The sequence below is a fragment of the Camelus dromedarius genome, chromosome 6 (assembly GCF_036321535.1).
Source record: "Camelus dromedarius isolate mCamDro1 chromosome 6, mCamDro1.pat, whole genome shotgun sequence".
NCBI classification, from domain to species: domain Eukaryota; kingdom Metazoa; phylum Chordata; class Mammalia; order Artiodactyla; family Camelidae; genus Camelus; species Camelus dromedarius.
Window position 1 is genome coordinate 16,219,008 of NC_087441.1, and position 15,510 is coordinate 16,234,517.

At 36.3% G+C, this 15,510-nt stretch overlaps 1 protein-coding gene and 1 pseudogene across 2 annotated transcripts in view; one reads left to right on the forward strand and one right to left on the reverse strand.

The window, feature by feature from the left end:
- SAMD5 (sterile alpha motif domain containing 5) overlaps positions 1-15,510 on the reverse strand; it is a 370,146-nt gene that overhangs the window by 218,070 nt on the left and 136,566 nt on the right. The window lies entirely within an intron of this gene.
- On the forward strand, positions 9,724-10,586 carry LOC105100904 (WASH complex subunit 3-like; annotated as a pseudogene).

Here is a 15,510-nt window from a genome sequence, read left to right on the forward strand (position 1 = left end):
AAAAGTAAAAGCAACAAAAGCAAAAATGAACAAATGGGACTACGTCAAGCTAAAGAGCTTCTGCACAGCAAAAGAAACCATCAACAAAATTAAAAGGCAACATACTCCATGGGACAAAATACTTGCAAATCATGTATCTGATAAGAGGTCAATATCCAAAATATATAAAGGATTCATACAACTCAATAGCAAAAACAAACAAAACCCCCCAAAAAACAAAAAACAAAAAAAGCTCCAAAGAATGCAATTAAAAAATGGACTGAAGATCTGAATAGACATTTTCCAAAGAAGACATACAGATGACCAACAGGTAAATGAAAAGATGCTTAAACAATTAATCAATAGGTGAATTAAAAAAAAACAAAATATCACCTAACTCCTGTTAGAATGACTATTATCAAAAAGACAACAAACAAGTGTTGGTGAGGATATGGAGAAAAGGGAATTCTTGTGTTCTGCTGGTAGGAATGTAAATTGGTGCAGCCAGTATGGAAAACAATATGAAGGTTCCTCAAAAATTAAAAATAGAACTTTCATATTATCCAGCAATTCCACTTCTGGGCATTTAGCCAGAGAAAACAAAAACACTAACTTGAAAAAACACAGGCACTCCCATGTTCACTGCAGCACTATTTACAGTAGCCAAGATAAGGAAACGACCTAAGCATCCATCAATGGATGAATGGATAGAGAAATTATGGTGTTTTATATGTATATGTATATATAAAGGAAACCTTGCCATTTGTGACTACTTGGATGAAGCTTGAGGGCATTATTCCAAGTGAAAAAAGTCAGACAGAGAAAGACAAATACCGTATGATCTCTTATATAGAGAATCTAAAAAACAAACAAGCAAACAAGAAAACCCAAGCTCATAGATACACAGAACAGATTGGTGGTTGCCAGAGCAGGGAGTAGGGGTGGGAGAAATGGGTGAAGGGGGGAACAAAAGGTAAAAATTATTATGATGATTATTATTATTGTTATTATTATTATATGTTGATTACATTTTAAAATGATAATACTTGGGACATGTTGGGTTAATAAAATATATTATTAAAATTTTTAAATTAAAAAAATAAAGCTCTGAGAGAATAAATATATAAATTGGAAAAAATCTTTAAAACTATCAGAAAAGAGTGTAAAAAATGCCTTTATGATATTTCTTGGGAAAGATTTCTTAAAATGGCACAAAACAAAGAAACTAGAAAAGACTGAAATTTCACTGTGTGACAATTATAAAGAGCCAAACAGTTAAACAAGTTAGAACTCACTGAAAGAAAATATTCATAAGACATAAAACAAAGGATTAGTATCTTGAATATATAAAAAATTTCAAATGAATAAAGAAAATTCTAGTAAGTCTAATAGAATGAACCAAGGATATAAACTAACAATAATCAGAAACAAATGTATCAATAAACAGATTTCTACTCAGTTGTAGAAAGAAAGTGTAAGAATGTTTAAATTTTACATAACTGATTTCATCATCTTCATAAGCCTCTGTTCTCACTGGTATGGGGGATTTGGGGTTGGTGAATGCAGAGTAGGGGGTACATTTGGTCTAATTCACCTTCAGATAACACACGGGGGAAAAAAACCCTGATCATCAAAGGAAAAATAAATAATTGTTTGATGCACAGACTTTACTAAGGTAAGAAATCAGACTGAAACATTTAAGAAAAAATTTAACATTAGTTGAAACCTTCACTTTAACCAACTGATTAAAGAAACTAGAATCCAGATTCCTTGAGTACACTGGTTAAACTATGATCTCATCTATAAAGTGAGAATATTCCATTAGAAAGTTCATTTATTTAGCAAAGATGTACTAAGTGCCTAATTTATTCCAAATGCTGGAAATATAGATGTGAGCAAAACAAAGTCCCTGTACTCATATGACTTATAAGTTAATAGGAGAGACAGATATAAAGCCAAGAAAAAAAAAAACTCTGCTCTTAGAAATACGTTATTATGAGAATGATGAAAAGATAAGCTACAGAATGGGAAAAATAATTGCAAATCACTTATATGATACAGAACTTTAATCCAAAATACATAAAGGACTCTCAAAACTCAATGATGTGAAAACAAACAACCCACGATAAAAATGAATACAATTTTTGAACAGACATTTCACCAAAGAGTATATACAAATGCAAATACACAAATGAAGAGATGCTCAATATCATTAACCATTAGGGAAATACAAATAAAAACTCCAATGAGATTCTACTACAAACCTTTCTGAGTCTCTAAAATTAAAAAGTCTGACCATATCAAGTGTTGGCTAGGATATGAAGCAACTGGAACTCAAACACTGCCAACAGGAATGTAAAATGACACAATCACTTTGGGAAACAGTTCAGCAGTTTCTTAAAAAGTTATATATATATCCCTACTATTTGATTCAGCCATTCCACTCCTAGAGAAAGGAAAGCATCAGATCTTACAAAAATGTGTACATAAATGTTCATAGCAGCTTTATTTGCAATAGCCAAACAATCCAAATGCCCATCAACAGGTAAATGGATAAGCAAATTTGGGTGTTTATATAGCCATACAATTGTATATGTGTATCCAGCTATACAATGGTATACAGTAATAGTACTGCTGAATAATATTCATCTGTAGAAAACAATGAAATATTGATACATGCAGCAACAAACTTTTGTGGGTGATGGATAGGTCCATTATCTTAATGTGGTGAGTTTCATGGGTATATACTTATGTTAAATTTATGCAATTGTAATAGACAGATACATATATATGTATAACCAAATCATTTTGCTGTATACCTGAAACTAATACAATATTGTAAATCAACTATACTTCAATTAAAAAAAACTTATACCATTGTGCACTTCAAATATGTGCAGTTTACTATAGGTCAAGTCTACTTCATTGAAGGTCAAAAAAGGCTCAGACACCCATGCAATCAATCCCCCTTCCACAAACTCCCATTTCTCAAACTACCCTTTTATGCTTCTTGCCCTAAGTCAGGACGTTCTTATGCCAGTTTCATCTTTAAGTGCTTGAATCTGAATAAAATTGTTGATGAGGTTAAGGAACACATACAGATAGGTCCTGGATCTCTCTGTCCACTAGAAGAGAGCTTTGATGGGCTTAAAAAAATAAAAATAAAAATAAAAACCTTAAAAAGGAAGAAAATCACCCTGATTTATTACTCATGTTACAGCGAGCAATCTGGCAGGAAACGAAACCAGCAGTTAATCTGCCAAGCAGAAAAAATGCAATCCCTTTGTTGGTTGTTTAGAAGCATTCGGCTGTTTTATGGTGGGAGTCTATCAAATCCAATACATTTTACATGATTGCAAATCCCTTAAAATATGAAGATGCTCTCACGGTGTAACAGTGAGGGACTGTGGTACTTTGCAATAACAAATTTTTTTATTCTTTGTAAATTCTCCATTATCTATTTTTAATAGTAACAAGACTACAAATGCCATGGAGGTTATTTTAATACAAATGAATATGTGTGCTTTAATGTGCACATGGAAAGATAAGAATTGCCTTGCCTTCTTTCAGAATTGTAAGTCAGGCATATAAAATAATACAAAGACAATCCGATGGGTAAAATATATCTATAAATATCCATGATAATTTCCTATAAATTACACATTCACCCTTCAGTGGAGTAAATGCCCTTAACCAAAGATGTAGGATGAGAACAGATTGTACCATTCTTTATCTTTTCTGCATAAACTCTGTTAACTGCAACCCTAAATGGAGCAGCTATTTTCAGGGTAATATAAGATGACACTGGGGATACACCAGGAGTGTTTCAATTACTGGGAAGTAGCCTAGCCTGGAAGTGGCTCACTTGCTCACTTTTCAGTTGGGCCCATAAGGTGATCATTTATGACACTCCCTGTTAGCTATGACCCACCTCCCATAGCCCTTCTGTCCTCTCATTTCCTCTGAGTGCTGCCGTTCCTGTTGTCTGGCCCCCAGACCCCTGCTTCTCCTTGGACCACTGACCATCACTGGGCCGCCTCCCTGATGTCATCCTGACTCAGACTCTCCCACTGCCCGTCCCATCTCTGCCACTCTGAGCGCTTCATCCTCTTTGGGATTTTTAAGCTCATTCTCTGCATTTCAACACTAACCACAGAATCAATCAGAATTTTCTTCTATTTTCTCATGTTAAATGTAACTTAAGTTTTCCTCAAGCTCAAAAACTTTATTCTCAATCTTCCTAGAACAATTGCTCCTTCTCCAACATCAGGACCAGGGGCCAAGATGGTCCAGCTCCCCTGCTGTCTTGCTGCTCATTGCTGCTTCCATTCATTGCTTTCCCAGTTCACCGGACGGCACCTTCATGGAAGTTCGTGGCCTCCAGGGCACCACTCTCTCCCCTTCCCCCCACCTTATTTACCAACTTCAGGGCTGGCTCTGCCATTATTCTCAGAACCTGCCTTACCATTCGAGAGGATCACTCCTCCAACAGCCCATCCCTCCCCAGGTTCCTCAGCTGCTCTGACACAAGGAGAGTCAGGTCCATCTCACGCTGGTCATGCATGCTTCGACACTGCCCCGTTCACAGACTCTGAAATACCCCTGGCTAATCACACTTGACTGTCCACAGTCATACTGCTCTCCTGTCATCACTCTCTGTTGCTAAACTTCAGCACAGATTCAGTGTTGTTAATATGATCTCAAAAATCACAAAATCACAAAAATGAGGAGAGCTAGCTTTCTGAACCAAAAGGCTGACATCGTTAGTAGCTTTGGAGATTTGGTTTATAAACTGAAGTCATAAAAATCAGGAAAAGAGCCACAGTCTTTAAGGAGGAAAATCCTCCTTTTGATTTAGCAAAGCAAGCCCATCTATATGCTAATTTTAATTTTTATCAGGCCCTTCGCCATCTGGCCCCAGCTTCTTGCATCTCCTACCTTCCTGCACCCTTCCTGCATCCTTCCGCTCCCTCAGCCCGGCTCCCGCGCCATCCCTAGCCACTCTGAGCTCTCTAGGCATGTTGTGCCTTTCCTCCTGGTCACCCCTCTTCTGGAAGGCCATATCCCCCCTGGAAATATCGATCCTCTCTTTGGTCTACCTCAGATGCTACTTTCTCTGTAAATCCCTTTCCCGGCTCTCTTAGGATTATTCATCCCTACTAGTGTTCTTGAGTGCCTACTGTGTGTCAAGCACTGTACAGGATCTAGAGTTGCATCAATAAACAGAACAGATGAAAAATCCCTGCTATGGGATCCAGTGGGAAGAAACTGATAACAAACAAGAGGGTAGGTTAAAAAATATATACAGTATGTTATTTATTAGTTACATATTTTGTTAATGCATGCTATGAACCAGGATGGAAGGAAAAGGGGTGCTGAGAACTGGGAGGGAAATTGCCGTATTAACATGGGGTGATCTAAGGAGGTTGCACTGAGTAGGTGACCTCTGAGCAAATGTTGAAGGAGCTGAGGAAGTGAGCCTGCAGCTGGAGAATGACAAGATCAGTGTTCATCGCTAATATCTTGGTGTTCATCGCTAATATCAAAGTCAGACTGTGAATTCTGTGAGGGCAGAGACTGTTTCTTGTGTATGTTTGTGCCTTCAGCTTCCAGAATGGTTTGTAAGGGCTGAAAAAAAAATGACGTTTGAATTAAAATTCCAGCATGCTCTGCTTATGCCTGTCTGGGTAAATTTCACATTGTCACATGCCTTTTCTCAGAGGTAATGTTACAAATAGGCAACTGAGTGAAAGGTGACAAACTTCAATTGCCATAAAAGCAACCCACTGCATGCTTTCAGCACTCACTGTAAAATAAACAGTTAAAAGGTAACTGTCCTTGGTGTTGATATATTGACTCTTAAAACTAAATTCCTGGCCTTCTCCAACATATTTATGTGTCTAATAAAATGCAAAGGAAGTTTATTTCTTTTGCATGGCATTTTATTAATGTAAATGATCAAAAGTTTCATGCAATGCATTATCCTTGAACTATAGTGATTCTCCGCAGGACTACATTAATGGAAAATCACTGTCAGTACATTTTAAATGGATTTGGGAGGGTATTACAGTTTTCCCCTTGTACAAAAATATCCTAAAATCTATATTTAAATGAGATTATTGAACCAGTAAATGGCTACAATACTGTATTAAAGGCAGCAAATTTAAATGTGAGAACTTAATGACATATATCATGTGTAGGTCTCAACTGAAATAAATCATAAGCTAGATTTATTATCAGACCAACTGATAATTTTTCACACATACAAAACCCTCATAGAAGAAGTTAGAGTGACTCATAACAAAGAACAAAGAAGGATTTGATCCTACTGAGATGACCTCACTGAAGGGTAAAACTATCTCTAGAATGTCTGTGTCAATTATATTGGGGAAATAGTCCCGTTGTAGAGTGTGGGTGTGTCTCAGGCACTCACTTGGCCAGATGACCTCAACAGTGAAGCACAGGGAACATCTTCAGGTTGGGCCTCTTGCATTTCAGAACTTGTGGTTATAATTTTAAAGGAAGCCCATGAACGTAGGCTGGAATCACGCTTTTGTCATAAATAAAGCATTTAGTCTCCTTGTTAGAATGACAGATTATCCATAAAACTCAAGAGAAAAAAAATGTTTGATGTATGATCCCCATATTACTCTCTAAATAGAATTGTTTTTATATAAACATTGTGGTTTTTAAGTCTTTGAGGTGTTTTTGTCAAAGCTGTAGCCAATACATGGGTTATTTTACATGCCAATTTCAATCGATTAGCAGTGGCTGGCCAGACCACTGGACACAGAAGAGAGCAGACCAAATCGGCCAACAGCAGGCAAGACTGCTGTGATCAATTATTAATGCCTGCCTTGAGCAAGGGTTACTATTATCACATATGTTATTCTTGGCTTCAAAGGATGATAATACATTATTGCAAGAATCAGGCATGGTGATGGAGGAGAAAATGTAACTTGAGACCCAAAAAGAAAGATGAAACAGCAAGAAGAGAGTAGGCATTTGTTTTTGTCCAGCTGTCCCTCTTAACTTATAAATTATCCTTCTTTTGCTAAAATTTTGGGTGTGTATATATATATATATTTGCTTTAATAAGGCAGGTTAACTCCTTTACAGAGCACAAACTAGCTACCCACCAGGACATTAAAAGATGAGAGAATGGCACTGTTATCTGCTGGGGTTTGGTCAGGAAAGCAGAATACACTGCAGATGTTTCAAGCAGGAAGAGATTTTACCCAGGGCTCTGCAGACAGAGCCTTAGATATGCGTGAGCTTCTTTGCAATCCCATCACTGAGGAATTGATGTTTGAGATTTTAATTTTTTCCCCTTTAATTCTGTTTTTCATGTAGACTTCTAAATAATTAGTTAACATTCAAGGTAGCTCCATAAAAGTCAGGGACAAGATAAAAATAATATTATGGTTACTGTGTAACATTATTTGGAGAGTTCTAGCTAATGAAATGATAATTTTTAAAGTGACATAATTGTAGGAAGAGAAGAAGCAAAGGTATTACTCACCTTAAAAAAAACTGAAACAAAAAACATGAAGGAGCAAAGGAGTGAACAAAAAAGGTAATCTTTCCCCAAGAAAAATCTATAGAAGTTGATATGTTAAGAAAGAGTCATATAATCAGAACATTGAGAAATATGAAGAAAAGTGCCAGGAAAAAAAAATAATCAAAAATTGCTTAACTACTTAAGTAGTAGTTTCTTGGGGAGACAGATGAGGGTGGAAAGGGTTGTGATAAAGAGATTGATTTTTTTTCATTACAAGCTTTTCAGTGTTATTTGCTATTGATTTATTTAACTATGTGATGGAAAAGCATTTTCTCTTTTTACTTTATGAATTTAGACTGTGCAAATTTTACTACAACAGGTAATACTTTGTAATTAAAACAAGAATTCCTTAATCCAAAAAACCCATGGAAAATCTGCTAAAATTAATGAGAGTATCTAGAATAAGGTAAACAAAAAACAATAGCTTTCTTACGTATCTTTCAAAATCATTAAAACATATACTGTGAAAATTTTCCATTCCTAATGGTGACAAAAATATTAAATACTAGCAATAAGACAAATAGCAAATATACACGAGCTATAACAGTTTATAGAAAGCTGCAAATGAAAACACGTAAGTAGAGAGGTTAACCACATTCCTGGTTGGAAAACTCAATACTATAAACCTGTAAACTCTACTAAAATTAATTTATAGATTTAGTGCAGACTATAACAAAATCCTCAATTGAATTTTCTATGGAACTTACTCAATTGATTCTAAAATCTATCTGGAAAAGGAAATGTACAAAATCAGCTAAGAAAATTCTGAAAAAGGAAATGAAAAAGGACTTGCTCCGCTAGATATAAAATATACTATAAGTTTCCAATAATCTTTAAAATATGATAGTAGAGCTAGAATAAACCAGGAGATAAATAGCTATAGAAAAAAGATAAGCAATTCACACTGCAACAATCTGATGGATATGTGAGAAGATGCTAAATTTCTCTGACAATAAAAGAAACAACAATTAAGTGATGAGCTACTTGTTACCCAGCTTGTTGAAAATATCAAGAAAAAAGTAACAATAAATCCTGGAAGATACATGGAGACACTGTGTTCTCATATGCTATTTGTTTAAGCAACTTGTCTCAGCCATTCTGGGGAAATTTGCCAGAAAACCTACATGTTAATGTGCTTAAAACTTGACCCAGAAATTCTATTTCTAGAACTCTATCCTGGAGATATATTCATGCATGTGCAAAAAGAAATATGTACAATAATATTTATTGACACAAAATCCTGGAAATTACCTAAATGACAGTCATTATAGGAGAGATTATAAACTATGTAGCCATAAAAACAACATGGTAGACAGAGCCTTATGTATAGATATAGACAGATCTTCCTCTGTATCCCTAATATTGCACGTGGAAAAATCAAACTGCAGCACATTATGAATAATATGACACAAGTTCTTTCTAATCTATATATGTATGTACATACGTACATAGGAAAACGTTTGCAAGAATATACATAAATGTTTAACAAAAGTTCCTTTTGAAAAGGAGAGTGAGATTGGAGCAGGATGAAGGCAGATGTTCACATCTTACTTCATACATTCCAGTGTAAGTTTGAGATTTTTGCTTAGGGCAGAAATGTTTGCATCCATTTGTAACTAGACATATTTTCTTTTTAGGTTTATTTATTTAAATTTTTTAATGGAGATACTGGGGACTGAACCCAGGACCTTGTGCATGCTAACCATGTGCTCTACCGCTTGAGCCATACCCTCCCCACTAGACATATTTTCATAAGGCCATATTTAAAATATTTTAAACCAGTCTACCAAAGAAGAAAAGCCTATGGCAAGTATATTTTTCTCATTTCATATTTAAGTTGAAATTTTAATTTCATCAGCCAGTGTTTTGTAAGGAAGGAAAATTACAAGTACAGAATTCAAAATTAAATGTTTAATTTTCAGTTTTATCATTACCTTTTCCTTTTTTTTAACTACAATATTTAAAGGTTTCTTTATTTTTTTTTTTATTACAGTAAAGGAGAACAGGAAGAGGAAAGAAAAAAGAAGGAAATAAGGAAAACTTGAGTAATTCCAAAAGCTGTAGGAAAAGCTCAGCTGTATCCTACTGGGTAAAGTTGCTCATCACCTGCCCCCTGAGCACAGAGTGGTAGAAAACAGCCTTGAAAAGAGCCCTCAGATTATCACAATAAAAACAGACAGGAGATGGATAAGGATGGGCTTCCTCTCATGGGGTCAGGCATTCACCTGACTAAGGGGCCAGCGATTCGACAGAAAAGAACGGTGGCATTTCTCAGCCAATCTGTGGTACATACACACTGTACAGTTCTTCAACCACTTTTCTACTGGTTGTGAAGAGAAACTGGCAGACCTTTCTCTTTGTCTGCAGCAAACTGAAACAACTCTCAGTATTTTAGATGCAAAGTTGTCATCTATTCCAGGCCTAGATGATGTCACATTTGAAGTCAGCCCCCCTAAGTGTCAACGGTATCACAAATAAATCACAGTCTGTGATCACTTTGGAGCGATCACAGCAGAAGAGTTTACACGACTCTGGACCACAGGAAAGTAAAGTAACACCAGAAAATATCTTAACTGTCGCCAAGGATCCAAGATACGCCAGGTATCTCAAAACGGTTCAAGTCGGTGTTCCGGTGATGGCAATAAGAAATAAAATGATATCAGAAGGACTAGACCCAGACCTTGAGAGGCCAGATGCTCCAGAGCCTGATGGTGAAGGTGAAAAAAATACAGAAGGAAGTTCAGGTAGTGAATCTTCTTTAAGTGACTAAGCTTAATTTTGATAACAATTACATATACGTCTGTTGGTGCACATTTACATTGTATAATGTATAATGTTCAGAGAGCCTGAACTGTAACTCTAAGTCATAAAAACATCAAACAGCTACCTGTCAACCACCAAACTTCTATGTCAAAAAAAAAAATTTATCAAAAAAAAACCCCCCAAAACAAAAAACAAACAACAGACAGGAATCCGAGCTGGTGTGTTTCCCAGCATACAGAGCACCTGCTGCCTTCCTTGCTCACACAGAAGATGCAGATGAGACCAAACTGCTCACTCCCAGCTTTTTCTTAGCTCTTTTAGATTTTGTCATAAAGATGTTCCAGACCAGGCTTTGCCACTACGTCTTCCCTATTATTACATGCCAACGCCTTCTTGTAAAAATGCAAATCGCCGTGCAAATTGTTAGATGTGATTATTACCAATTCCTGCAAATTACTTTTTAATACCTCTCTTCCTTTCTCTAATCAACACCTCACCATAAAAATAAATAAATGTTGAGAATTCAAATTAAACAATAACAATAACCCCCTTACTTAGTGCCTATTATGTGCAAAACTCTGAACAATAAACTGTGAGAAAACAAAAGATGAGTTAGACACAGTCCTTACTCTCTAAAAACCCTAATAATGTAACAGAGACAGTAAATATGTCCACAATCACTTTCATAGGCCAAATTCAATAAAGGCTTTTAAAAAAAAATTGAACTATAGTTGACTTACAATGTTGTGTTAATTTCAGGAGTACAGCAAAGTGATTCAGTTATACATATACATATATATATCTGTTCTTTTTCAGATTCTTTTCCATTATAGATGATTATAATATATTGAATATAGTTCCTTGTGCTATACAGCAGGACCTTGTTGTTTATCTATTTTATATATAGTAATATGTATCTGTTAATCCCAAACTCCTAATTTATCCCTCCCCCTCTTTCCCCTTTGGTAATCATAAACTTGTTTCTATGTCTGTGAGTCTGTTTCTGTTTCTTAAATAAGTTCAGTTGTTATCATTTTTTTTGGTTCCACATATAAGGGATAGCATATGATACTTGTCTTTCTCTGTCTGACTTACTTCCCTTAGTATGATAATCTCTAAGTCCATCCATGTTGCTGCAAATGGCATTATTTCATTCTTTTTTATGGTTGAGTAATAGTCCAGTGTGTGTGTGTGTGTGTGTGTGTGTGTTTGTGTGTGTCTGTTGTCACATCTTCTATATCCAGTCATCTGTCGAAGAACATGTAGGTTGCTACTGTGTCTTGGCTATTGTAAATAGCGTTGCTATGGACATTGGGGTGCATCAATCCTTTTGAATTAGAGTTTTCATCTTTTCCAGATATATGCCCAGCAGTGGGATTGCTGGATCACATGGTAACTCCACTTTTAGTTTTTGGAGAACCTCCATACTATTCTGCATAGTGGCTGTACCAACTTACATTCCCACCAGAAGTATAGAAGGGTTCCCTTTTCTCCACAACCTCCCCAGCATTTATTATTTGTAGACTTTTAATAAAGGCTTTAGTAACCAGATAGTTCATGGTGAGGAGGGTGATATCTACCCAGATGGGCTATAGAAGGCTTCGCCTACTGGGAACGACATGTCATCTGAACCTTGAAAAAATGGGGTAGAAGGATATTCCAGGAAAGATCTATATGACCAAAGGCTTAGGAGTGAGAATTGCAAGTAATCTGGTGGTGAAGCTTGATGGATGGGGGAAGGACAGAGGGAAAGGGAAGCAGATGTAACTGGGGATCAATCTGAACAAGAAACCTGGGGCACGTGTTCTCAACAGCATCCTAGTTAATGTCTCCATGCTTATTTGAGGATCCTATGGGCTTTTTTTTTTTTTTTTTTCTGGCTTGGGATTTATTTCTCATCTATAGGAGCTACATAATGAGGACTTCCCTGTATTTTACTACATTCACTAAATTGAGCATTTTGAATCAAATAAAAAAGACTTGTGATTCCCAGATCACTTCATCTGTAATTTGATCACAAAAAAAGAGGTTATTCCCACTTCAAACACAGAGGGAGAGTGTGGCTTTTGGGGGCACCGAGGGAGACTGCATTTCAGTCCTCATCTGCTTTGCAAACAGCCTGGTGCACAGGAGAGGGGAGGCCAGCCCCGCAATGGGGAGATGAGGAACAAGGGCCCAGAGCCGTGACAGCCAACAGGAAAGAAGAAATGGGAATGGGCCCTGTTCTTATGGACAGAGTACAGACGACTCTGTACTCTTTGAGGACTCTCTGGAAAACATTTTTATGTAAAGCCATTTCTCAAAATATACACATGCACATCCCAGTGAGCTGGTGCAAATGCACATTGTGCACCTCCTTGTTTGAAGCCAGAGTAAGGCCATTTATTGAATTAGTTAGTAATGAAAGCAAAAATAAAAAGCACACTCAGAGAGATCAACGATATTTCTTAAACAGGGGAAATGACCAGCCTTTCATAGTCTTTGCTGACATCAGCACCCAGAGAGGACAAAAACAACACAGAAGGTTAAAAACCCTAAGACTCCCATAGGACTGAAAAAAAAAAAAAACCCCAAAAAACCCCCATAAAAACCATCTCACTAGACTCTGGAAAGAAGACTCTCACACCAGAGACATCTTCATCGAAAGATGATATCACATCAGGGATTATCTTGGCAAAAATGATGTCAGTTGATGTCAGTTGGCATTTCAGGGACCCCAGCTGTGGAAATGTTTTTATGCCTGGTTGAAAGAGAAGATTCCAAAAGCAGTGGGAAGCCACCCTCTAATTATATCAGGCTTGCATCCGGACCACGGAGCTGACTGGTGAAAGGTACACAGCAGGGATTCTGCAAGCAGTTGCTGGCAGCCTGATCTCCACTGATCTGACGTCCATTCTTTCTAAAACAAGGTTCTCTTTTTTTCTCTTTTGATTATAAAAATACTTCATTGTCAATGGTAAATTTTGATAAGGTACAAAAAAATTCAAAAGGGGAAATAAAACTTACCCATCATCATACCATGCCCATATAACAACTTTTCATTTTGATGTTACTCTCCTTTTTCCCCTATGTTATTCCAACACTTTCAAAACATTAATTTATATGATACATCATAGGATTTATCTGACTGATGTATATAAAATGGAAAAAAAACCTACCCATGCAAAATAAAGGGGAAAAAAAAAGTATCCTGGCAGAATTGTATAAATTACATTAAAGTATATTTGTAGATTCAGTTGCTTAAATTTTATCTCCAAATGCAATGAAGGCAATACAGTAGAAAATACAATAAAAACATTCTTTTTGGGGAAGATATTCATTACCGGAACCATGTTCCACAGTCACAGTGCAAATGCCCATTCTAGTTAAACAAGGTTGAGTGATTCCCCATGTGTTTCTCTGCAATCTAGGGACACGATAAAGAAACTGCTACCTAAGTAAATTTTATAAAGATTACAGTAGGCCAAACTCAGAGAACAAAGGGGAAGAAAAACAACAATTTTCAAAGCAGCAATGAAAACCAACATAATTTAATCCCACCAGCAGATGTTTGCTTGGTGCTATTTGTTTTGCCTTTTCTAGGATTGAGGAATTGCTTCCTAATTGCAAAAAACAACCAAAAACTTAGATACTTCATGCATTTGAATTTGATACACATATCAAATATATATTCAATTTTCAATTAATTCTGCAAATATTCAGTCCAGTCATGAGAGATCAGAGCAAAATGTCAATTGAATTTACACATGGTGTTAAATGTTTCTAGATTTCTGTTTTTATATATCTTTAATTTATGGAGATCCTACTTGCTGAATATTAGCATAAATTTTTCGCTTAAGGAAACGAGTCCTTCAATAAACACAATTGGCATATTTGAAGGTATAATATATTAATATTTTTCCATGAAAAGATCACAAACAAGAACATCTTTGGACATCAGTGAGAAACTCGTCTGATGGAGGAAATCCTTCTGCAAAGTACCTGGACCTCAAAAGTATCAAGACAAGTATGACCCACTCAGAAGATGGCTTATAGTATATTTATCTCTGCTGGTCTCCTGGAGTTACAATGATTACTGTCAGCAGGGATGCCCTTTCCTCTGACAGAGCTGACACTGCTGAGTATAAATTAAAGGAAAATCAGATTTTTTAGTCTCTGAGAGGGTGGCAGGATGGGGGAGGGGCAGAATCTTTCCTTCCATATCCTTCTTCTCACTATTTAGAGTTTGTCAAGGAAAACCCAGTGCCAGAACATTTAAACAGAGATGACGCATGCTAAACGGGGAAGTTTTTGTTGTTGAGGGAAGCAGGGTAAGACAAACACTACTGAGAAATGACCCATGCTCCTTCAGCTTTCCCTAACCATCACCAAAACAAAAAAGATGAATCCTAGTCCTTCCCAGCTTTGTTCTCACAGCTCAATCTGTTAGAACTAAGAATACATTCTGTTATAAATTTCCAAAAGACAAAGTATACACATTTCTTTACAAAAAAAAATTCCACATGTTAAAAACTTAGAGACATGGATGACTGAAACAATTACAGAATTCTGTATCATTAGAGATTTTTGTAATAAGGTTTCAGGATTTCACTGTGGTAGAAACAATGAAAGGTTTTTCAAATTGCTGATGAAAAGCTTAACATAAATTCAGTATTATTATGAATTCTCATATTCATATTTTACTGTTGCTTCATGGTAACTCTCGCTGAAAATGAAAGTCAACCCCTGTTCTGGCTAGATCCTTAATTGCATGGAGGTATGCTAATGTGGTAATGACACATTATCAGATGTTGTTTTTACCAAATATCCTGCAAGACAGTTACTAGTATACTGTGAAACATTAATAATTAAAAACAAATCACACTTGTCAAAATAAATACATCTGTCTATCATAATATCCTTGTTTCTTTACTTTCACTTGTTTTCCAAAATGGCAGGTGTCAAAGTGGATCATTTGTTATGGTACATGTATCCAATTATGCACACGGTTTAGAAAAGACCTGACAGCAAGATTGAAATGATTAAATACATGCGAAAGAGTGATGTAGAGGAAGGGGAGAACTCTCTGCAATTATTGTTCCAGGATCATCGAAGACAATAGAATGAGCCCCAAACCAGAAATACGTCATCAGTGATATTTACCCCAAGCCTCTGCATCCTGAACATTCTCATCCACAGCAGGGAGCCTGGAGTGAGGGGTCCTGATA